Genomic DNA, 25,804 nt, shown 5'->3' on the forward strand with positions numbered 1-25,804 from the left:
CTAATAGGAGGGGAGCTAGCTGAGCAGAGAATTTCTTGTAAAACTCTGCAGGGTAGCCGTCAGGGCCTGCTGCTTTTCCACCTTGGAGTGACTTTATAGCATCCAGTAATTCTGATAATGACAGAGGTTTATCGAGTTCCTCCACACTAAAAGCGTCAATTTGTGGTATCTGTAATGTATCCAGAAATGCATTAGATTGTATATTGTCTTCTTTAAACTCAGTAGTATATAGGGATTTATAGTAGTCTCTAAAAGTGTACATTATATTTTTGTGTTCGATGATTTTATCTCCGTTCGTGTTAGTGATTACGAGATTGCGTTGCATACATCTTGCTTGTGAATTTGTTGCTAAAAGCTTATTAGCTTTCTCTCCATGTTCATAATAATGATGTCTGGATTTGTAAATTAGTTGTTCAGTTTCTTTAGTTGTCAAGAGGTTTAATTCTGAATGTAGAGCCTGCCTCCTCTTATGTAGAGTCTCGCTTGGTAGTCTGGCATGTTCTTCATCTATTTTAGTAATTTCGCTTTTTATCTCTGCTACTTTCTTGCGGATTTATTTCTGTGGGAAAGATATGAGATAATCTGTCCTCTTAAGAAGGCCTTAAGAGTTTCCCAGAGTATTCCTGCAGAGATCTCAGGGGATGTATTTGTCTCTAGAAAGAATTGATTTGTTTGGATATAAATTCAGTACAATTCTCGTCAGCTAATAGAAGCGGTTGAGCGCCATCTGGGGTGAGTGTATGGGGCTTAGTAATTTCAGCTCCAAGATCATAGGAGCATGGTCTGAAATAACAATAGCATCGTATTTACAAGATTTAATCTTAGGCAAGAAGTTATTATCTATAAAGAAGTAATCAATCCTTGAGTAGCAATGATGTACTGGTGAGTAGAAAGAATATGTTCTTGAATTTGGGTTTAAAACCTCCAGGGATCTGATAAGTTGTGATCAGTTATAAACTTTGTAATTATCTTTGCGGTGTTAGTTGCGTTCCCCTGTGGAGGAAGTCTTATCTAAAAGTGGATTTAGAACACAATTAAAGTCCCCAGCCATTATAAGTTTATGAGTGTTCAGATTGGGAATGGATGCAAATAAATTTTGTATAAATTCCTTATCATCAACATTAGGTGCATAAACATTTATCAAAATCATTTTACAGTTAGATAAGTCTCCCATGACCATCACATATCTCCCTTCAGGATCCAATACTACATCTGATGCTACAAATGGTACTGTTCTATGTATGAGAATTCCCACCCTCTAGTTTTCTTTGTAAAACTAGAATGGAACATTTGGCCAGTCCAGTCTTTTACAGCGGAACTGATCCTTACTTAGTAAGTGGGTTTCCTGTAAAAATACTATTTTAGCATTTAGACCTGTTAGGTGAGAAAGTACTTTCTTTCTCTTTAATTCGTGATTCAGGCCTTTAACATTCCAGCTTACGAAGTTAACTGTCCCATCATGGAGACACTGATTCTGAGTTTTTGATGTCATTTTATAGTCTTAACTGGAAGTGAAATAGTTTAGGTCTTAATTTCCTATTCCCCAAGAGTTGTTGCCATGCAGCTTATTATTACGTTGATAGTTATAATTATAAAGATTGAGATGATAGATTAGGTATAGATCAAGCCTGCTCTCTTTCTCTTCCCCTTAACCCCCCACCCTCCCTTTTTGCCTCCCCAGGTGAGGCTAAAACCCACTTCATGCAGTCCCAGTCCTCTGACATACCCAGAGACAGAGCACGTCCAAAGCACATCAAGCCCCCATGCAGTGGCGCTTTAAGGTTAAAAGATAGAGATATCTGTTACCAATATAGTCTTTAAAGAGGAAAAAAAAAAATTTTGCAATTAATGCATATATATATATATATATATATATAATCTTCAGCAATTTTAGTGCATTAAGATGATACCCCCAGATAATAAATAATAACAAGGTGATGGTGTTAAAGATGTGTCCAAAATAAGCATAACAAGTCTTAATGCAGTAATAGCAATAACAGTAAACCAAGGGTATGATATTGAACAGTCTCATTTAGGGTACACATGAAATAATTAGAAAAGAAAAAGAAAAAAAGAGGAGGAAAACGTAATTAAGCACAATAAAACATAAACATTTAGCTCCCTAGTAATACTAAGTAATAATAAGTAATAAGTAAGTAATAATAAGAATATGAGAATATATGCTGATAAAAAACCCGTATTTTAAAACAAATAGATCAGACAGTAGATTATTAATCCTAGCTTTATCATTTACCGCCATGACTCACAATTATGTATCAGAATAGTCCGGGATCAGCTTTCTTAATTCATTTTCTGCTTCCTCCTTGCTAGCGAAACATAGAAATGACCCTGCCATTCCACTTTCAGTTTTGCGGATACAGGAGGCGTATTTGACACTGGCTTGCCGTAGCGCTGTTTAATATTATAGAAGGCTGCGTTTAATAGCTGTTGCTGGAGAGAAGTCAGGGAAGACACGAATGTGGCTATTTTCATATATAATATCTTCCTTTTTTCTGAGGAGTGCCATCACCTCTAACTTAAATGATAATCGTTCAAAACGAACTATAAAAGATCTTGGTCGGGGTCTGGCGGTGTTTGATCCCGACGCGTAAGCGCTGCTATCTCAGATTCTGCTTTAAAGTCGCCCCCGATTATTTTAGAAAAAAGTTCAGCTGCGAATTTCACAGGGTTTGAACTTTCTCGATTCTCCGGCAGGCCTTCAATTCTGACATTATACCTTCTACTCCCATCTTCTAAAGCAGCCAGTCTGTCTCCAAGTTTTTCTCGAGTTTTTACATTCGAACTGACATTTACTGCTCTTTCCTCGGCACTGGCAGCTAATGTTCGCCATTTCGATCCGATTCGTGAATGTCTCATTAAGATGCTCCAATTGATCAGCAAGCGTGCTCAGTTTAAACGAGTTTTTCTCAATGCGCTCTTCAATTTTACCCAGCACCTGTCGAAGTTCAAGTTGTACCTCTTGATGCAGCCTTTCATTTGCCTGTTGGATTTCCTGTCGCAGCCATTCATTGGCCTGTTTCATCTCCTGTTTCAGTCTCTCATGTGCCTTTGCCGTTGCTTTCTCATTAGCCTTCTCGCTTTTCTTTATATCTTGCGTGAGCTCAGCGAGCAACACTTTCAGTTCAGATAGCTCAATTGTGCCTTCTTGTACCGTAGATGAAGCAGCAGACTCTGCTGAAGCCGGTGTCCCGCTGCTCCAGTCCCGCGTAATTGCGTAACTGAAGCCGCGGACCTCCCGGCCTTTTCCAGTTTCAGGTAATCCTCTCCAATCGGCGAGCTATCCACATCTGCACTCACGATCGCACCTTCGCTCCCCTTTTCGCTCTCAGCTGGCAACGATGTAGCGGACCGTGGTCCCGAGGAGTCTGTACTTTCGCCCATCTGATCCAGGTCTGTCTCTGAGAGGCCGTATCTCGAGCTAGGGCTTGCTGATCGCAGCTTGGATGTAGCTTTAGTCTTGATTCTTTCGGACCCCCCTTCTTGTTGGCCATGTTTATATGTGTTTACATATACTGTAGCGGTCCCTCTCGGGTTGAATAAATACAGGATATCTCAGAATAATAAGCAAATAATATGAAAAATAGCACCACTGCTAGCGGAGCTCCACTTCAGACGTCCATCTCTCGCATCGGACGAGACCAAACCTTTTGCAATCTAGACGTCCTTTCCTCTTGAGATTCGTTTAACCGCCTAGTTTCGGCAGCCAATCATGCTTTTTCCAATCTAGACGTCCTGTCTTTTTCAGATTCCTTTAACCGCCTGGTTTCGGCAGCCAATCGTTCTTTTCCCAATCTAGAAGTCCTTTCCTCTTGAGGTTCATTTAACCACCTGGTTTGGGCAGCTGTTCTTGCTTTTTCCAATCTAAAAAATCCTGTCTTCTTTAGATTCGTTTAACCGCCTGATTTTGGCAGCAAATTGTTTTTTTTCCAACGTAGAAGTCCTTTCTTCTTGAGATTTGTTTAATCGCCTGGTTTTGACAGCCAAGCGCTTTTTTTCCAACCTAGAAGACCTCTCCTGAAATGCGTTTATTCGCCTTGTTGAATGCATGTCTTCCAAGGTAGTTTCAATACCCATTTCCTGCACCGAGTCATCTCCCCTTTTATGAGTGACTGTGTAAGTAAGTACCGCGTGTACTAAACAGTAAATCAGTAAAGGACAAAGGACTAAACACTAAAGAAAAAGAACGGCAAGACGGAGCTCAGCTTGGAGCGAATTGAAGTGAATGAAATGAGGTGAATGGGAGGGGAGATGATCACGTGACTCCTCCACCCACCTTAACTCTCCATCCCTCCACAAACACACAAACACAGTCTCTCGGATCCCAACTCTCCTTTATACATATAGACTAGCAGACCTGACGCGCTTCGCTGCATGTTTAACTAACCACTTTATTAGGTACACCTAGATAGTATCGGGTTGGACCCTCTTTTGACTTCAGAACTGCCATAATTCTTCATAGTAAGGATTCAAGAAGGTGCTTGAAACATTCCTCAGAGACTTTGATCCATATTGATGTGATTGCATCATGATGTGAATCGCCCGTTCCACCACATTCCAAATGTGCTCCATTGGATTGAGATATGATGACTGTGGAGGCCATTTGAGTACAGTGACCTCATTGTCATGTTCAAGAAACCAGTTTGAGATGATTTGAGCTTTGTGACATGGCACATGGCATTCATCAGAAGATGGCTACACCGAGGTCATAAAGCGATGAGCATGGTCAGCAACACTACTCAGGTAGCTGTGGCGTTTAAATGATGGTCAATAGGTACTAAGGGGGCCAAAGTGTACCATGATAATAACCCCCACACCAATGCACCACCACCAGCCTGAACCATTGATACAAGGCAGAATGGATTCATATTTTCATGTTGTTATTGCTAAACTCTAACCCTACCATCTGAATGGTATAGCAGGGGAAATCGAGACTCATCAGACCAGGTAACGTTTTTCCAATCTTCTGCTGTCTACTTTTGTGCCAATGTGAATTGCAGCCTAAGTTGCATCTTCTTAGCTGTCAGGAGTGGCACCCGGTGTGGTCTCCTGCTGTGGTAACCCATCTGCTTCAAGGTTCAACTTATTGTGCATTCAGGTATACTCTTCTACTTACCTTACTCGTAACGAGTGGTTATTTGAGTCACTATTGCCTTTCTATCAGCTTGAAACAGTCTGGCCAGAGAACTGCTGTACACTGGATATCTTCCCTTTTTCATACCGTTCTCTGTAAACCCTAGAGATGGTTGTGTATGATAATCCCAGTGGATCAACAGTTTCTCAGATCCTCAGACCAACTCACCTGGCACCAACAACCATGCCACGTTCAAAGTCATTTAAATCACCTTTCTTCATCATTCTGATGCTCAGTTTGAACTTCAGCCGGGTGTCTTGACAATGTCTACATGCCTAAATGCATTGAGTTGCTGCCATGAGACTGGCTGATTAGATATTTGCTTTAACAAACAGCTGAATAGGTATACCTAATAAAGTGGCTGGTGAGTATATATACAGTACATATATATAGAGACAGAGAAAGAGAGGGGGGGGCAGAGAGAGTTATATATATATTGTGGTACCCGGATGGGGGTGGTACCCAGCCGGGATGCCCAGGAGGACCGAAGGAGGGATTTCGCCTTCCCCAGACCATGTGGGGGCGACCACCCTGGTACCTTTGGGTACCACGGGTACACAGCTTTGAATCTCCACCCTGCAGGGGCCCATGGTCACCGCCAGAGGGCACCCCTATGCCTTTGGAGCCCTGGACCTTAGCACTTCCGCCACACCCGGAAGTGCTAGGGGGAAAAAGAGAGGGGACACCCGGAGTGCTTCAAGGGATGCAGCCGGCACTTTCGCCACACTGGGGTATGTCGGTGGAAGATTGCCGGAACCCACCTGGAGCACATCCAGGTGCTATAAAAGCGGCCGCCTCCCTTCATTAAATGGCTGGAGTCGGGAGTGTAGTGGACAAGGACTCTGGAAGAGGCAGGAGGCGGCCTGAAGAAGGAAAGAGGCATTGTGTTGTGGCCAGGACTTTTGGAGACTTTAAGGTTGTGTGTGGCACTTTGACTTGTAAATATTGTATAATAAACATGTTGTGGGTGACATGAACGTGTCTGCCTGTCTGTGCCCGGGCCAGCTTCCACAGTGGCACAATGGCCTGTTACAAGGTGGGGAATCCCTGAAAAAAATAATTTTGTGGACGGCCCGGCGCAGCAGTGTGCCCACACTGCGTGCAGCGGGTGCGGCGCCCACAGCCCTGGGAAAGAGAGTCGCCAGACAGACCGCTACCGGGCCACAGTCGGAATGTGCTCTCCTGGTGCGGAGGAACATCGACGGACCTTACCGGAGTGTAGCGGTCTCCTATGAGCGTGCTGCCGCTGAAGGCGCCCGGGACGGCGCGGTGTCGAGGGAGGCCATGCCGAGGCAGCTGCCTCGGATAGACAGGACTCGGAAGGTAAGTTGCCTGCTTGCCGGCAGCCAGAGTAAATGGAGGAATCGAGGGAAGAATGTCGGTTCCTCCGAGAAGGGAGGACGTGAGGCAGGACGCTCATGTCCGGTTGCTGGCCGCCCTCTGCAGGGGCAGGGGGAACCCAGAAAGTCAGCGGAGAGGATAGGAGTGCAGGCGGTCCCATCTGTTGTATCAACAGGAGGGACATGGAACCCGCAGAGGGGGTGCTGAACAGGCAAGTTCCGGGGTGCCGGTTTAGCGCTGCCAGTGCATGGCACGGTGGGATGCCAGGAAAGGGTGTCCTGTGTTGCAGGAACGGACCCTGGACAAGCAGTAGGACCCGCTTCATTGGGAACCTGCCATCACTGGACGGGCCATCTGGCCAGAGGACTCATCACTGGCGAGGGGGTGCTGCCACAGCTGGCGGGGGCTACAGAGGTTCAAGTGCCGCCAACCAAAGGGGCACGACAACCTCAGAGGGGGTGCCAAAGTGGCAAGTCCCAGGGTGCTGGCTTGGACCCTGGACGAGTAGTAGGACCCACTCCGGGGATGTGTTGCCCTCCCAGGATGTGTTGCTCTGACCTACGTGTCTTCGCTGGCGGTGGGGCACTGTGGTACCCAGCCAGGATGCCCAGGAGGGCCTGAGGAGGGCTTGCTCTTTTAGGGACTTTGGGGTTGTGTGTGGCACTGCCTGATTGTGGCCAGCTTCCACAATCTACAGTATATATAGTAATAAAGGCCAAATAGCTGACTGGCATCCCAGCTGGGATGAATGGCTCTATAACCATACAGGAGGCCTTCATATTGAGTGGTTTTCATGGATGGATGGGAGTCTTGGCTGTGATGGTGTGTGATCCATTTATATAATGGAATGGTGCAAGGAGACTGCTTCCTGTGGTCATGTGCTTTCCCAGTATGGTGGGTGACTGCAGTCTTGTAGGCATGCACATAAGAGATCCACCATAAAAGCTGTATATCTGATAGGCAGCCCTGCTGTGTTGCCTGGGAGCATCAGTTTTGCCTGATACAAAAGTACTTCCTGGACACAATGTTGTGACATTGAAAGTACTCCTCAGTCTGAAATAAAAGAAGCTTCTCCAAGTCACCCAGATGAATTGGTTAGTAGAGGAGGAAGAGGAGTACATAGCTGACCTGGGGAGGATTTGAGGAGTAAAAGGAGAAGAATTGTGCTTGCAATGATTTTGTTAAATAAAAAAAACTGTTTGAATGCATTTTGTTAAATGTAAATAAGTCTATTGAACCCAGGACTTAAGATTCCTCCCAGGGGTTCTATGCGTATATAATATTATGTTTATGTAGCCATATATAGTAACAAGAGATTTTCCTCTACACATACTGAATAGTGACAAATTAAATTTTTGCAAATGTGGGATTGTGCTCCATCAAATAACCCCAGCATATACAAGTCTATTTGATATAGGCCTACTCATTAAAAGTCAATATCCTACTATATTTGTCTTACATTGGGTAAAGATAAAAATAATTATATTATATTATATTATATTACCAGCTGCCTGTGGTCTTTGGTACAAAAAACAATCCAAAGACTTCCTAGCAGTTGTACTATATTCGTGAACTTGTAGTGGCATCAGCTAACTCTTAAGAGTTACCGAGTGCAGAGGACATGGAACCATCTAGTGCTTGCTGCCCCAGTGGCTTTCGTAAGAAGACACAGGCAATACCATATCATAGCCGTATCACTGACATATGAGTCCTATTAATCTTTGTCCGGAGAAAATATAGATAGACAATGATTTTAGTGAAAATTTCAAGCTTTGCCTTCCTTTGCCGAGGTGTTTTATTTGTATGCTGTTGAACCGCGGTGATTTGCTTCGTTTCGATATTATGTCTCTTCATCTGTATCATTAGCACGACGTCGTGGCGTGATGGTGGTGCTGCACACAGGTCTTTCATAGTGAGAAGTGAGGTGCATACAAGAGCCAAAAAAATGTAAAAGTACATGCATACGCCACCTAGTGACTGTGGTTGAGCATGAGCAGAGCGGACTGCTCCACCCACACACACACACGTTTCTCGTTTATATTAGATTAGATTTGCTTATTTAATTATTTGTATATACTTACTGTTTCATTTTAAATTGAAGCTCAGACTCTAGAAAGTGTCATCTCTATTTTGATATAACATGTGCTAGCCTACATGATTCCGAGTCATGCTGGAAAGAATATTAGCTCTGTGGTAATCAAGGTGGTAATCAGAACTTCAACTTTTCAAGCAATACAACAAAGCTTACAGAATGAGTAGATACTGATGCATGTGGAGTGAAAGGAGAGTAAGCCATATAATCATAATCATAACTGCAAATTTATGCTCCCAGTGACAAAACATTCAAGAGTATTTTTTTGTTTAAATAAAATGAAATAAATCAGTTTGTATAATGGTTATTACCAATAGATGAATTTGACAGTAGACATTAAACTAAGAAATGATGAAATAAACTATACCTAAAAATATACCATTAGAGTAAAGAGAAAATTGATAACATTATAGCATGCCTTTCTATTATGAACACAATACCAATGAAATGTATGTATAATTTACAGAATGATTCTTCACACAACTGGTACAGTAGCCAGTTTGGCCAGGATAGGGACTGAACCATGTCTCTCTTATAATTATACAGATGTTAAAGAACCAGCAATGTTTTGTTTCTTCTTTGTGATAAACTCTGTTTATTGAATCAAATGTCTAATCACACTATTTATTCTTGAACACTAAGCAGCTGTTACTTATGGAGAATGATGACTGATAAGGTTTTATATGACGACAGAGCAAGACTGGTTCAGTATGCCATCTTATTTGAGATTTACTACCATAGATAACAAGCTCAGGATCTTCACAGTTTAGACAACATACATATCACCTGTTTTCTGCTGTTGAAAAGCATTATTCACTGTCCAAATAAAAGTGTGAAGGCACAACTACCATCAATATTTGGCTTACTCTTACTTTTGTGTGACTTTAAGAGGCAAAATAAAATAAAAAAACTGTATTCTTCCTACCTCAGTTAAATAGCAAGAAAAAAGAATAAATTCTAATATGCAGAATAACGTTTTTAAATTTATATACAGTGATTACCAGGAAAGCTTTGGAGTTGTATCAATGATTACAGGAAATTAACAGTTTCAAACAATCTTAAAAATGTACATACAGCATAATGTCCAGGGGCCTCATGTATAACGCCGTGCGTAGAACTCGCACTATAACATGGCGTAAGCACAAAAGCCGAAATGTGTTTACGCACAGAAAAATCCAGATGCAGGAATCTGTGCGTACTCAACTTCCACGTTCTTTCGTTACATAAATCCCGATCAGCGTGAAAACTAACGCTTGTGCACGCGCATTATGTAACGCCCCAAATCCTCCCAGAATTACGCCTATTTGAATATGCAAATCAATATAAATCGCCCTTAAGCGCAGCCTTCTGTGAAAAGACAATGGGAAAAGCACGGGGGGAAACATAAGAATTTCAGCGAATACCAAGAGGAGGCAAAGGAAAAACATACTATTTGTTCAAATAAACCGTGGTATAAACAACAAAATGAAGTTGATCGAGTGACATAGCGTGTTGGAGAAACTTGAAAGCTCACATTCACAAAATCGCACAGTGCGGAAATAAAAAGAAGTCACATATCAAAGTTGCCGTGAAAAGAAGAGTTGTAAGCCCACTGTCTGAGTGTCATATGAAAGCTTATTAGGGTACAGAGAAAAAAGGCACACGGTGGAGAAAAAGCACGAAATGTCAACTTTAATCTCGACATTTCCACTTTAATCTCGTAGTTTATTTTGTCATTTAGTAGAACATTATAAACTTCATCTTAAAATCGTTTAATTAACCAGTTTCTCAAAATTACATCATAATTAAAGTAGCATGTTAAATGCTTTGTTTTGTATTTGATCTTCTACTCGTATGTGATCTATGTGTGTGAATCACTACTTGCTTCTTAAACTGGCTCTCTTCCTCCAACTGGACACAGAGTCCATTACATTTGTGATATTACAGCTCTCTGAATAACTAAAATACTGAGATGTATACGTGATGTCATTTTCATGATGATAGGAGCTAAAGCACATTATTAAAGATGTGTTTCATGAGCCTCGTGCTCATGACAAGCATTTATCTTTTGTCGAAATTTGTCGCTGCGTTTTTAGCTGTGTTGTTATTTTCTCTTTCTGTTTTATATTCAATATATATTGGCATGGCCGCCCCAAGAGTGCTTTTCTTTCCCCAAGTAACTGATCGCCATACAATCAGCTCTGTAATAGACGTTAAGCCATCTGTAAGCTTAGCGATTCTTCAAAAGCGTTTAAAGAACATTGAAATATCTTCGTAGTACATGTTTAATTATTCTATCCTTCACGACACTCCCAGTGAAGAATATAGATTATTTAAATGAAGGTAAAGTTTTATGTGTATAATTTAACAAACATATTTTGCTGCATTTCACCTTAAAAATGATATCGTCATCATATGTAAATACGCGCTTAATAAAGTGTCTCAGGTTGTGAGATATTATAACTGTAGCGCAAGTTTACAGTGGGGTGATTGTACTTATAAGTACCAACAGTTCTACAAGGAGCAGTTGATCGAGTGCATTTAAAGTTCTTGGGATTAAACTGTTTCTGAACCGCGAGGTCTGTACAGGAAAGGCTTTAAAACATTTTGCAGTGGCTGAGGTAGCGTGTCCTTAAAGCTGTATACCGATAATTCTCTTTCCGATCAGCTGCTGCTGTGATTCACACTCAGATACAGTGATATAAATACTCCGAGTCGTGCAGTGAGAGTAATATGGAAAAAGATGATCCGCTGTGGCAACTCCTAACGGGAGGAGCTGAAAGAAGAAGAAGAAGAAGAAGAAGAGAGTAACAACGCTAAAGCAGTTATGGTATTTGGAATACTATGGCTGTTCCCTGGACCATTATATTGTTACGAGTTAATTACAATCAGATGCATTACACTAATAAACAATATGCGGTTAGTTTCTGTGAATTTATAAAGCCGCGTAATGAAAATAATGAGTAATCACACAAGAACAGTACCATTGCTTTGACGCTGGGTGCCGCCAGTTTGCAAAACCGAGCGGAGAACTTGCGTCTGACAAGGCATGAGGTACCGTGGAAAAGTGCGTGGCTTTCGCCAAGTGTAGGTTTTATACATCGCGATTTGAACGTGGAAAAGTTCTTACGCAACATTTCTGTGCGTACGCACAGTTTATACATGAGGCCCCAGGTGTGTTAAATGTTTTGAAAAGTGTGGAATTTTTATTTTTTCATTTATTTGTTTTATCAAATGGGCAGATGTTAAATTCAGTTAATTAAATAGTTTTATAGCAATAAGTTATATCTAATAATAAAGATGATAATGGAATGTATTTGCATATATTATTAAAATACACATAACACAAGTCTTTTAATACATTTTAACAATACTTTGTAGTTAAAACTGAGCTCCGATAGACTTTTAGTGGACGAAATTGATTTCACAGACAACAGTTATCAATATAGCCTTGCAGTTAGGAGACCTGGGTTCGCTTCCTGGGTCCTCCCTGTGTGGAGTTTGCATGTTCTCCCCGTGTCTGTGTGAGTTTCCTCCGGGTGCTCCGGTTTCCTCCCACAGTCCAAAGACATGCAGGTTAGGTGCATTGGCGATCCAAAATTGTCCCTAGTGTGTGCTTGGTGTGTGGGTGTATGTGTGTGTCCTACGGAGAGTTGGCACCCTGCCCAGGGATTTGTTCCTGCCTTGCACCCTGTGTTGCTTGGGATTGACTCCAGCAGACCCCTGTGGCCCTGTGTTAGGATATAGTGGGTTGGAAAATGACTGACTGACTGACTGACAGTTATCAATATAAGTCAGAGGCGGCCTTAGGGGTGTGTGGGGCCTAGGGCTGACCAACACCATGCGGGGCCAGTTACGTCAAACACTGCTACCAGTATGTGTGGACTATATAAACCTGTGCGTGAATTTAATACAAATAATGTTAACATACACCGAATTCTCTCATTACAGTATTCAGCTAATTTTTGCACGATAACATGCAGACTTTATTAAACTATAACTGGAGAATATAACTTGACACATCCGATTGAATGGGACACGTGGACCTCAAAAGCAGGGCCTGGGGCTGTCGCACCACTTGCCTCCCCCAAACGCCACTCTTGATACAAATGATATAAAAACTGAATTTTTTGCACTGTTGTTAGTAGAGGTTAGTTGGTTGGTTAGTTGGTTATGGAGGGTTAATGGTTAATCATAGTTCATATTTCTTATATATGTAATTTTTTTAAAAAGTATCCAAAGGAGAGATAAAATCAATGTTGAAGTCTCAACCTAAACTTGACTGCAATGGACCATGAAGGATGGCAGGACATTGTGTTTGCCAATAAATTGTAGCGTCAGTACAATATTAAATCATCATATTCAGCAGAGTTTGTTTTAATGTAATGTAAACACTGAGTAAACATTTATTCACTGGGTACATAATAGCCAATAGAGCCTCACCTAAGAGGATTTTTTTCCTCTTTAATTAATGTGTCAATAAGTTTAATGAGTTTTTCCTTTCCTTACATGCATTTTTTAATTTTACATTTGTGAAGATACTTCAATTTACCTGGTATGATCTGAAGCAGCAGGACAAGCAAGTTGGTGTGGCAGAGTTGTGTACAAGCCACTGAACCAATCACGAGATTCTGCCGCAGTTTCAATAACTTTTATTGAGGATCTGTTCTGCCACTAGGAATGGTTAACAGACGTGAGAGTGAGGAAAATATACGAGTTGAAATAACCTATTGCAGGTTAAGACAGTGCTTTCCACACTAGCTAAAGCAGGTCTAAGTTTCTTTGGTTTAAAAGAATCTAAATATTTGGGCTACCTGGTTGTGGAAGGTACTCTTAAACCACAATGTTCCAAAATTGATGCCGTCACTAATTGGCCCCGTCCAATGACTAAGAGACAGGTTCAAGCATTTCATGGTTTAGCGGGTTACTATCACTGTTTTGTACCTCGTTTCTCAGAAATTGCTTCGCCATTATCTGATTTGACAAAAAGGAGGGCACCAGTGAAAGTGGTATGGGATGATAAGGCTGAACAGGCATTCTGTGACTTAAAATTGGCCCTACATCAGCACCTGTTTTAAAATCTCCTGACTTTTCTCTCCCTTTTATTCTCCAGACCGACACAACGGACACAGGACTTGGTGCTGTGTTGAGCCAGTGCGTTGATGGTGCTGAACACACCATTATGTACCTTAGCTGGAAACGGCTGGACAAAGAGACAAAGTATGCCGCAGTGGAGTGAGAAGCCTTGGCGATTAAATGGTCACAGTTAAGTTACTACCTATTGGGACGGGAATTTACTCTGGGGCCGGATCATGCTGCCCTACAGTGGATGTCCCTTCACTGGGAGCCACCTATCACAAGGTGGTTTTTAGACCTTCAACCTTATCATTTTAGCATTGTTTATCGTAAAAGTTCCTTGCAGGCCAACGTGGATGCTCTCTTTCATGCCCACAACCTCTCAGTGCAGGTCGCCCAACCCGATGGGTCTGGGCTGAGGGATGGGGGGTCATGCCATACATGTGCAATTGGGAGGCGGTCAAAAAGCCCAAAGGTGAGTGTGACATTGCGAGATAAAGGGTTATCATGTGGTACTTACCTGAACCTCTTCTCTCAACAGGAAAACAGAAGAAAAATAATCAGGGCCATTTCTGAGTTTCAAAATGGCCGCCACAACATCACTTCCGGCGACTCCATTTGGCATCACTTCTGGTTAACCCTATGGACATCACTTCCGGTTCCTCAATAATGACGCTGTTTCCAGTTCCTGATTACGTCATCATTTCCTGCCAACCACTTCCTGTTACCATCAACCATTTTGTATAAAAACACCATTTTGTCACAACACATTTGTTAATTGTTACTCATTTTTTCAGTACTTTTGATCACTTTACAACCTTTTGTCCACAGGACAATATACGGGGACAGTCCCCAAATCTTTATATTTTGTGGAGTTTTTTTTATTACGGAATACTTTCCACTAATATATATATATACAAATGTGTATGTCACCCTATGTCAAATTGGCCATTTGTTGGTGACAATATCTACAGATCATTGCAATTGAAGTTTTGTGGGGTCTGGTGTGGGTCACTGGTATGCATACTTTAACTGCTGGTATAGTGTGGCACCAACCAGTCTTCACATCTTGCCAGCCAAACTCTGTGCCTATTTAAGACTATGTAAGTGTTTCTAAACCACTGGCTCACACTACTGGTGGGTCATGGGTTGCTGTCATTGGCTTGCAAGTGGACAACCTAAGCCTGTGTTGCTGGATTGCCACCGATGGACCTCAGGTTGATTTTGTTGGTTTTCAAGTAGGTTGCAGTAGGTCAGGATCAGGTGAGACCACCAACCCCTGATCTGGCTGACGAATAACACTATTTGAGCCTGGAAACTTTCCCTCCATTGCATGTGTGTGTATATGTATATAGTGAGAGATGGCCAATGTGGGTGTGCACCTCAGCCAGGATTGAACAGGAATTCTTACCTGGCCGGGAGGCCATTCTAGTGGAAGAACAGGGAGAGGCATTTTCCTTGTGCTGGTTCCTTTCCCAACACAGTAGATGCGGGTCCGTTAAGGGGAGTTGCAGGGTTTGGGAGTCCCTACTCCCTCAGCCTCAACCAGAAGTGTTTCAGAGCCATATATTTATACCACCAGAAGCACTCCTGGCATAGAATAAAAGAAGCAACCTCGCTTCAGTCTGGGAGTCAGAGTTGGGAGGAGAGGGACAGTATTTGCTGTGAGGAGGAGGAGGATGCAGAGGGAGAAAAAGAAAGAAGATAAAGTATTTCTGTGTGCTGCTTTGAAAAATGTTGTGTGAAAAACTCTTCTCTCTAAGGGTTTACAACAAATAATTTTTTTTGTATTGTGTCCATAGCCTGTGTATCAGGTGTTTGGGGAGCTGCAGTGCTCCAAGGTGGCCATTATTATGACTGTAGTCTTCTTCAGACAGCCCCGAGATGGCGTCAGAGCCGGATTGCAAGGCTCAGACCCAGAACGGTCATGTTCAGGAGGACGGACTCTGGAAGTGACGCCAGAGTTGGAGCGACCATCAGTCATCCAGGGAGGAAGAAAAAAGAGAATTAGGCAGCACTGTCACCCTCTGGTTAAGAGTGTCATTGTCAATAGATATGTGTGACAATTTCCTTATGATGATGTAGGAAAATGTACTCACTGACACCTTGGCTTTGTTTATTGTTTCAGAGGGTGAAGCAGTTTGTTCCAACACTGCTTTTATACAGAGACAGGATGGTCAGTAATCAGCAAAAGCTGGGACACCTGAAAGAATTGTTTGCATCAGCTTTTAATGCTTAATTAACTTCTATTGCTACAGAACAGCTCTATAAGATGTTATTACTGAAAAAGGCCTTTTTATTAAACTCTGAAAACTAAGTTCCATTTCTAAAATGAAAAAAAATTATTTCAGTTTTTGGGAACCTAAACTTTTCTTAACCTCTGGCAGTTTACCACTTAAACTTGTACCATTTCAGATAATTTAACGGGCTTGAACTGCTTAAATTGCAATAAAAACATGAACAAATTAGTGTGTTCTTCAACTTTTTCTGGAAGTGTATATATTCCATGACAATTCCATATTTTTATCCCATTTTCACATTTTATTCTTGCATCAATCATCTTTTTCTACCACTACCTATCTTTGTATAATATAAAATATTAAGTTTTTAAATTAAAGTCGGGCACTGGCTTTACATACAGTAAATACTATACTGCTAAATTCCCACAAGTACGCTGTCTGACAATCAAGGACTGGGTGGAAATTTGAACATCAAATAATTATTTTACATAATAATTCCAAAGATGAAACCCAGGCCTTTATTGTTACTATTAACTGCTTAGGAAGACTACTCGTGGTGGCAGTGGATAAATATCTAAGCTTGTATTTTCCCTTTAATGGTGAATTGGGGTTCTTATATTCCTCACTTGGAAAGTGTATGTGTTTCAATCCTGTTTCTAAATTTATATGTTTCATATGGATAATAGGAAAGGTAAGCAAACAGTATGTCTTATCACTGAAAAATGTCTGACTGTAATAAAATAAAACTTAGTGTAAACACACTTTGGAGCCCTGTCCTCGTCTGGTTCTTGGTTTGCACCTGATTTGTCTGAGATAAGCTCTGCATCCCATGACTCAGAATTAAAATAAGCAGTTTTTTTAAGTGGATGGCAGGGTAGATGGGTGGATGGACAAATGAATAGATTTCTTAGCATTTCTTACGCTGCTAAATCAAAGGCAGACTTGATATTTGCCTTCAGACTCCTCTGGCACATCATTTCTCTCTGGCTGATCATCAAAGAAAAGTCCAGCAGCAGACAGACCTAAAGTGTCTCTGTACAGCTGGATGATTTTGATTTATCTGGAAAAAGGCAAGGCAAAAAGCATCCTGCAATGTAAGCTCCAAATGTATTTCCAAAATAATAAGATTCTGCACCACATCATTTTCTCCTTAAATATATAAATTAAGATGTTTCATTCCATGGAATTTAGTTAAAGAAGGTATATAAAATATTTTTAAAGGACAGCCAATCCATGTAGCCATGATGGACATTTAGATACTATCAAATGAAGCAGCTTGTCACATCAGTGTAATGAATCAGATGGTTCACCCTTTGCCTAGTCAGCTAGCAACACACATAAGGCGCCTGCAGACAAAGTAAATGTAAACCTAAATGTCTTCACTTTGCTGTTTTAACAACAGCTTCTTATGTGGCACCAGTAACTGATATATAGTCCTGGCCTGAGGTAATGTATTAACCTGTTCTACTTTAAAATGGGTCCTAGTCACTAAGCTGCTCGTATATGGTTTCTAGTTGGAAAACGTGAAAGTGAAACAATGAGAAATTGTTATTAAATGGCATTGACATAAAGCTCTCTATTCACATTTTCCTCAAGATGTATTGGTGCTACAATGGCACCTTCTAAAACAGTATGCTACATGTATGTATTTTTCACAGCTGTCATGGGACTTGGATCCCCCATATCATGTTGAGATGGATACAGTACTTCTAGCCTTTCTGTTTCTGAAGTACCTTATTTAAGGCAGTATACTTCGGGCACAGGCGTATGAAATCCATAGGTGCTACTGCATCTCCCTTCTATAGATGAGCCTGTCACTGCATGTTCTGCTTTGTTCCCTACTGAAATTAGTAATCAGCTTAACAGTTAAAATGTTTGTCAGTGAGACATGCATTTACGTACTGTATCTATCTAACATCAGTATCTTACAAATGCCTGAAACATGAAGGGATCAAGGTCTCCCACAAGACAGGGTATACCAGTATTTCTTGCCTTGCACACATTCACATGGCCTTGTTTACAACATGAAGCAGGTATTAACTGGACTTATCAGTTAAACATAAGTTAGAAAGAAGTGTGGGATTTTCTTAGAAATCAGAGAGGCACTGTAAATATCAGCTCTTTTATTTTCAAACAAGGTACCAAAGAAGTTGCTGCAACTGAATGTTACATATAAGTATTTTCATTTTTTTTTTTTTGTAGGTGTATCAATGTTATTTTTCTTAATGAACAGTGCTCTGAACTTGTCTCTCAAGAAGAATAAACCAGAATAAAAAGTAAAACTGCAGTTAAAATTAAGCAGAAATGTCAGAGGGCAATAAAAAGTAACTCCCACTCAATAAAACTAAGTCACTTGCATGTTCTTTAATTAATAGTTTGCAAAATGTCACAAATTATGAAAAACAAAGATTGAAAAGCAGAACACTTTGTAATTCTGAATGACAAGAATGTTTTTATTGTAGCACAATCTTCTTATAACCACAACATTTATAGCTGAAAGCAGCAACACGGTTTTGTGGCTACAGCCAAGGCTCTGGGTATGAGTGTGGTTTGTATGGTAGGTTCTAACTGCTTTTTGAAATCATGGCCTGAAGGAATAAGGAGAGTAGCAGAAATCCTGCCATCGGTTGCATTGTTACTAAATAGGAAAAGAAGAAATCCTTTTTAGTATGCCATGCTCAGGTAATGTCCACTTAAGCACTGCACTGGAAAGGAGCAAGAGATCAATACACAGTGTCTGAATTTCATAATCTGAAGATAATCAAGTTCCCTCCACGGAAATCAGATACACATGCATTCATATGCTGGAATTTGGAAACATCCACATGTCACAAAATGTTAACAATAAATATACTTTTTAATTTTCACACTTGGAAATTTTATCCAAAGTACTCATTAAAACGATATATTAATAGGGAGTACCTTTGCAATGAAGAACATGGTGATTGCACAATAAGGCCACGGTGAGAATCAAAGCACTCGAGTGGCCATTGTGCTTGGCACAAGTATAGAAATTAGTTGTCCCCTAAAATTTAGTGGGTTCTCCAAAGTTAGTGATGCAGAGGCCAATAGGTTAAGAGAACTTGGTTGTGGGGTCTGTTTATGGCCTAATTTCTTTATAAGCATAATGGAAACATCCAAAGAGCAGCACTGCAGTTTAGGTGGCCTAGAGTTATGACGAGTAAGAAGGGATTCCTGGAGTGAACATAAAAATAACTTGTTCAACTAGGCAACCCAAGTCTGTTAGTGAGACTCAGAGCTTATTTTGATGCTTTCCTTTGTGTCTGGTTAAATCATATCCTGTGTGATATTATAGCTTTCCATCTCAACATGCATTCACAAGAGGTTTCACGAGTCTTAAACTGCAACCTGTCACAGAACATTCAGGTAAAATGGTGTGTCGGACCTCTGGGGGTCATGCCCAGTCAGGAGGCCTGGAGGATGGAAGGACCGGGAGAGGAGCAGTACCTCCCCTGGAACACGAGAAGGCAGCCATCCTGGTGAGTGTTGGGGCCATGGGAACAGAGCTTGGAAGCTCAACCCTATGGAGGCCCGTGGCCACCGCCAGGGGATTCCTGGACATCGGCTAAGCCCTGGACTGCAACACTTTCACCACACCAGGAAGTGCTGCAGGAAGGTCATCAGGGAGTGCCTGGAGCACATCCGGGTGCATTATAAAAGGGGCCGCTTCACTCCATTCAGGGAGCCGGAGTCGGGTGGCAGAGGATGGAACTTGCGAGTGGAGGAGTAAGGGCAGCAGAGAAGAAGGAAAGAAAAAGAGAAGAAAACATTGTGAGCAATGGTGCTGGTGGGTTGTGCACTGTGTGTGCTGTGCAAAGGACTGTGTATTGAAGAAAAAAAATAAAAGTGTGTGTTTGGACTTCTGTGTGTCCTGGTGTCTGTCTGCAGTCGGGCTGATCTTTCACAATGGAGAAGTGTTATAATGGGTCCAAAACTTTAACTGTCAGATAGTGGAACTGGAGAACACAGCATAGTTCAAAAGCTATGTTTGCTATGTGTCAAAATTGTTCTGTAAGTTCTAATTTTCCATTAAAATAACTGTACTAACCAGAGATATTTAAACATGCATTTAAGAAGCAAAATCACACAGGCGTAGTACTTTGATGCTCTGCCTTAGGGTTGTTAACAGTTAGCCAGGTTTTGTGGTATGTTAGACTCTTGATTGGCATTCACAAGGGTGGGAACATCTGAGTTGGAGACATGCCACTGTGAGGTGAGGAAGTGGATACACCCATAATTTGAATAGATGGAAGAAGGTCAAAAGTATGAAGGAGTGCTTGATAGTGCAGTTATTTTGGAGAGGTGACCTAACTGAGCAATTGTATAGTCAGACCAAGAGAGGCATAGCCTTAATTATTTTTGTTTGATTATCTTCAAAGATTCATTCCTTCTGTTTAACTCTCCTGTATATTTTGACTCATGTAATAAATCCCCCCTTTTCTTCATCCATTCTGCTCTTGTGGTGTCTAATTTTGGAATACAAGGCTACTCAACAGTTTGGATTTTGGTAAGGTTAAAGACGCTTTTTAAGTTTGCTTTGTAATGTATACTGAGTTATTGATTTGGATTAGAAGTGAAGACGTTCGCAGAATTATTTTCTTCTGTGATTTTATTTCGCTATCAATAGTTCATGATGAAGTGAATCATTTATTTCTCCAGAAAGAAAAAAGCCAACTCTAATAGAATAGTCATCACATTTTCTCTAGCATTTGTCTCCATTGCAAAGATATGCAGGTTAGGTGCATTGGTGATCCTAAACTGTCCCTAGTGTGTGCTTGGTGTGTGGGTGTGTGTGTGTGTGCATGTGCCCTGCAGTGTACTGGCGCCCTGCTCGGGGTTTGTTCCTGCCTTGCGCCCTGTACTAGCTGGGATTGGCTCCAGCAGACCCCCGTGACCCTGTGTTAGGATATAGCGGGTTGGAAAATGACTGACTGACTGACTGCCTTCGTTTTTTGATCCTGGTAAAACATATCTTCATTTGGTTAAGGAGCTACAGTCATAAGCTCTATGGCACAATCAAAGCGATGGTAGTGAGATAACACCAAATATATCAACAAAGTCTATGTATTCCTCTGGAATGGCACCACCAGAAAAACACGCTGGACCTGGGTAAGGTTTTTGAATTCTGTGTATACAATTAAGAACCCGTTATCCATTGAGATTCCAACTTAATGGATTTTAAGTTAACTTTACATTATGTCATCTCAACCAATGAAGTCTTAGCTGTGATCCTGCAACTTCAGTAGATCAAAAATGGGTGCAGGCCTCAAAAAACACTCACAAAAGCCAGGCCTTCTCTGTTAAAAGAATAGACCTCACCCTTTAGGCAGCTTAGCCCCAAACTTGAGGGGCAATGCTTGTGGCCAGCACAGGCTCTAAATTGGGTCAAAGGCTCTTAATGTCAAATTGTCTACAAAATGGGGGAAAGAAGGACAGTCATTAAAAAAACATCTGACTCAAAACTTAAGTTCTTTTCAATTACTTTCATTTAAAATATTCAAAACCAGACGACAAGTAAAAACAAAGACAAAAAACCACAACAAAATAGCCTTGCCACAAAGGTAAACCTAAAAGCAAACAAATCCAATTATCAAAAAACAGAATTAGCATTTAAGTTGATTGGACAAAATCGGATAATCCAGAAAAAAATGCAAATCAAAAAACAGGAGCACTAGCAGTGCTGAAGGAGCCATTGCAGCTGCAGTGTCAGGTGACCCCAAACCCCTAGGTTCAGAAAACAGAATACAAGGGTAAGATACCAAAAAAGTAAAATTATTCTTAAAACCACAATTATTAATAAGCAATATTAATATTATTCAAATAGTGCAACATAAAAAGAAAACAAAGACAAAATCAATGATATTTAAAAAATAATATCTAAACAATGACAGAAAAATCACAGTAAATAAGCTGAAAGCAAATGCCGGTAATGAGGCCCTGGCTGAAACGTAACCCTAGGATTTTCTTTGGGTATTCAAATTCAATCACTAAGAATGAAAGTTTCTTGTTGCACTAACCCTATAGTCATTACTCAATAAAACCAAATCATATTGGACCCCTACTAATTGTTTAAGTCTATATTTAACTGGGTGAGAGTGTATAAGTATACTATTATACCAATTCTCTGTAGCACCCAAGTCAACCAACATTTGGATGAATAGTTTATTGTTAATACAGGGTAATGCACATGAAGCTTTCTAGTTCACGACATATACACTACACATTCTAAGAAGCATGGCATGGAGTGAGCTTACTTGTTTTCTCGTCGTGTAAAGGAAAGAATTTTTTAGGTAATCTGACATCCTCAGTAAAAACAAAATATTTCTTGAATTCATTGTCACCATTCATTTGAAAAAAAAATTCACTTAGCTTCTTTGGGGTTTCAGACTCTTTTATTTTAGCTAGAGGTTTTAGTATATATAACCCAGTAGCCAATTTCTTTCAGTTTCTTTAAGACAGCTTGGCAACCAACTTAACAGACATGCTTAACACTTTTTCAAGTGTCCTTCATACATCATGGCTGGGTGTATCATCTTGAAGAATATCTGACAAACCAATTCTGACATGCTGAAATTATTTTTAACTAGGGAGCTCTGTCCCCTGCTCACTTCACTCATCAACCCCTGCGCGGGCACTATGCGCTAGTCATTTCCCGGATCTTCTGCTTGCGACGAATCATGCTTTGCTTTTGGATAAACATGAATATCAACTCTGTCTTTGATATCTCTGTCTTTCGAAACTACAATTGCTGACAATTTGTCACATGTTGGTTTATTATATTTGTGAGCGTGATCTTTCGGATTCATATAGAAATCCAAGAAAACTACTTTGTCCATTTTTTTCAGATACATTTCTTGTAAAGTGCAATACTTTTGGATGTATGGATTTGTATCCATTCTTGGCTGTAGAATTTCTAATACGTCTGATCGTTTAACTGTTTCGATTCTATGTTGCATCGCTTCTCTGTGATCATAAATATAAACCTGACCGAATTGTGGTTTCTTTGAAATTAAACTTGTAGTAGCTTTAATTGTTGTGGGCCCACAGATTCTCATAGCGTATGGTCCTGAATCATGTAAATCTATGTTTTGAGCATTGAATGATGCGAACATGAACAGATTACTGTAGATTGGAATATTTTGCCTGTAGTTTTTGTGGATTTCACTTTCACCAAATAACAATTTTTTTATTTCTCGTGGATGCGCCTCTTCATTGGGAAGAAACATTACTTTCCCTGATGGTAACACGAATTAGATGATCTACAAGTCTCCGACTTAAACTTTAAAGCTGAGCAATATCTACATACTTCTGTCATATTACCTATGTCCATATATTCAATCTCTTCTTGCTGTTCCGTTATTTCACTGAGTAAGAATTTCTCTCCAACGCTTTTGGGCCTCTTTTCAACATGTTGCCCTTCCTTCTTCACTTAGTTTTTGACGTTTCATCTAAAATGTATAAAATTATTGTCCAGAAAAGGACTACATCACAGGAAACTAATAGCTTGCATGTCTTGTATTAAAATGAGGAAAACATAAAAGTTTATAAGGGCTGAGAGCACAGGAACTGTGTCTGACAATAGCTTTCACACGAATGAGAGGTGAGTTGACCATGGGAGTTGTTAAATCTCTTGGCACAAGTCACATCTCGCAAGACTTGAAATTATCTCTCTGAAAAAGTCTTGTCATGTCCCAGGATTTTTTTTATATAATAGAGGGATATGTTTTCTTATAAACTTGTTTCCTTATGTTAATGTTAGCAATCTGATAGGCACGACTAGCATTTTTATCAAAGGCATCACACAAAGTGCACAACTCTCAAAAAACTTCCCAAGTTCTCATAACAGGGAAAATTAAATAATATTCTGAAGTTGCCCAGTCAAGAGGTTTCCCTACTAACGATAATATAAAAATTCTATTTTAGGTTTTTGTGTGCTAGATAATCTGGGTTGAATCTCACAAAATAACATCTATTTAATAACAAAGATATAAAGTACTTCTTTAATATGCTGTGCTTTCTGTTGGCTTTTGAGAACTTTTATTCTCTCTTTAAATAAAATTCTCTGTGTTTAAGTGTTCCAGTAGAAGCTATCATTCTAATTGAAATTTTAGCTTCAAATTTTAATCTTCGCTTCAATCTGGAGAAGAGCTCATTGGCATGTTGCTCTTCAAAGCTTTCCTCACTGTGCTGTGGCTTCACCCGCTCTCTCCTCTGTACCTCCCACTCCACATCAAAAGCATCCTCTTCACTGCATAGGCTTAGAACTCTGCTCATAGGCCGGAGGCAGCTGCACTATGGGCATCAGTCTGTGTGTGAAGTTGAGGATGGACCAGCATTATGTAAGTAAAAAATCTCCTAACACCTGTGCATAAACCTCCAATATTACCAGAGCTGCAGTATAATAGAAATCATGAAAAGTAAGACACTACATTGAATTAGCTTTTGGAATTTTAAAACAATACTTTGCTTTTCTGTCAATTGGTTTGCATATCGATCCATCTAGAAATTAATCTATCTGGGAAAAAACAATAGTTTTAAGAATCAACAGCGAATTTGGATGAGGGGAGTCAATAAGAAGAGGAGTACAACAAGTTTGTATTCTTTCACCATATATTTTCTTATTATATACAGTGAAATGGAGGAGGTGTCAATGATGGCAATATGGGATTTTTAGATGGCACTGTTGTCACACATGTGCTCCTGGGTTCATTTTCCTGGCTCTACCGAGGTAAACAGTACCACCCAGCAAAAACAGAGGCAATGTCACTAACTCTGTCTTTTTTCCTTTCTCTAGTTCCAACAGGCAGCCCAGAATGATGCCTAACACCCACCTTCCATCCTTCCCGGTATGGACACTATAAAAATGAGTTGCCCCAAGAGGATGGCAGCTCATTCAGGAACCAAACAGCAAAAGACATACTGTATTATATATTTCCTTGAAGCTGGCCGATTTGGCCGTGAAGTTGATAGTGCTTTTGAGCTGTAGAAGCATTAAAACGTGTTTTTTTCTTTGGGAACTACCAACAATTAAATGGGGTAGCCCAGCCGGTACCCAAACTAGTCTTGCTGGCTCACTTGTCATCTATTCACTAGTCACACTGTATTTATTGCTGAAAGTGAAGAAGAACTACAGGAAGTGCTAAATGTTGAAACAGAAGACAGTGAAGAGAAGCGAAACAGCATGGTATTTGCAAAAGACAAAGTAGTGCCCGAATGCCAGTTAAAGAAGTAATCAGGAAATCAAGAGAAGGATTGCTATGGCAAAATGCAGTTAAACCACATACTTATAAATAAACACATAAAAATTAAAATAAATATAAATATTTTAAGGTGTTACGTTTGGTTTGTCTAATTTATGGTTGTGAAACACAGTCTGTGAGCAAATGAATGGAAGGTAGAAATGTGTTTTTTTAGAAGAATGCTAAAAGTTTTGTGGACAGATAAATTAAAAAAATGAAGCAATATTTAAAAAATATAGGTGAAAAGACAATTACTAAGTGAAATGAAGAACAGACAATTACAATATATCAATATATACAATATATACAATTACACATCATCAGAACTGAAGGCATCGGAGGTGTTGCATTTCTGTTTAAAATCAATGGAATGAGAATGAGGGGAATGCAGAGAGATGTTGTGAGATGGTTTGGGAACAACTTGAGTTGCAATGACATTTTTAGTATGGCAGTGATCACCAACATCTGCATTGAACATGGCACTTACAGAGAGAAAGAGAGATCAGTCCATCAAAAGCCAGCACCATCATTGCTACGCATGCAGTGGTACTCAAACTTGTGATTGACTGGGATGGCCCGTCTCTTCCATTTCCTACAGCCATTAGAGAGAGACATGGTACTCAAAAGTTCAATCATAAATAATCACTTTTAAGATGCTAATTGC

Source organism: Polypterus senegalus, chromosome 10 (assembly GCF_016835505.1).
Source record: "Polypterus senegalus isolate Bchr_013 chromosome 10, ASM1683550v1, whole genome shotgun sequence".
NCBI lineage: Eukaryota > Metazoa > Chordata > Cladistia > Polypteriformes > Polypteridae > Polypterus > Polypterus senegalus.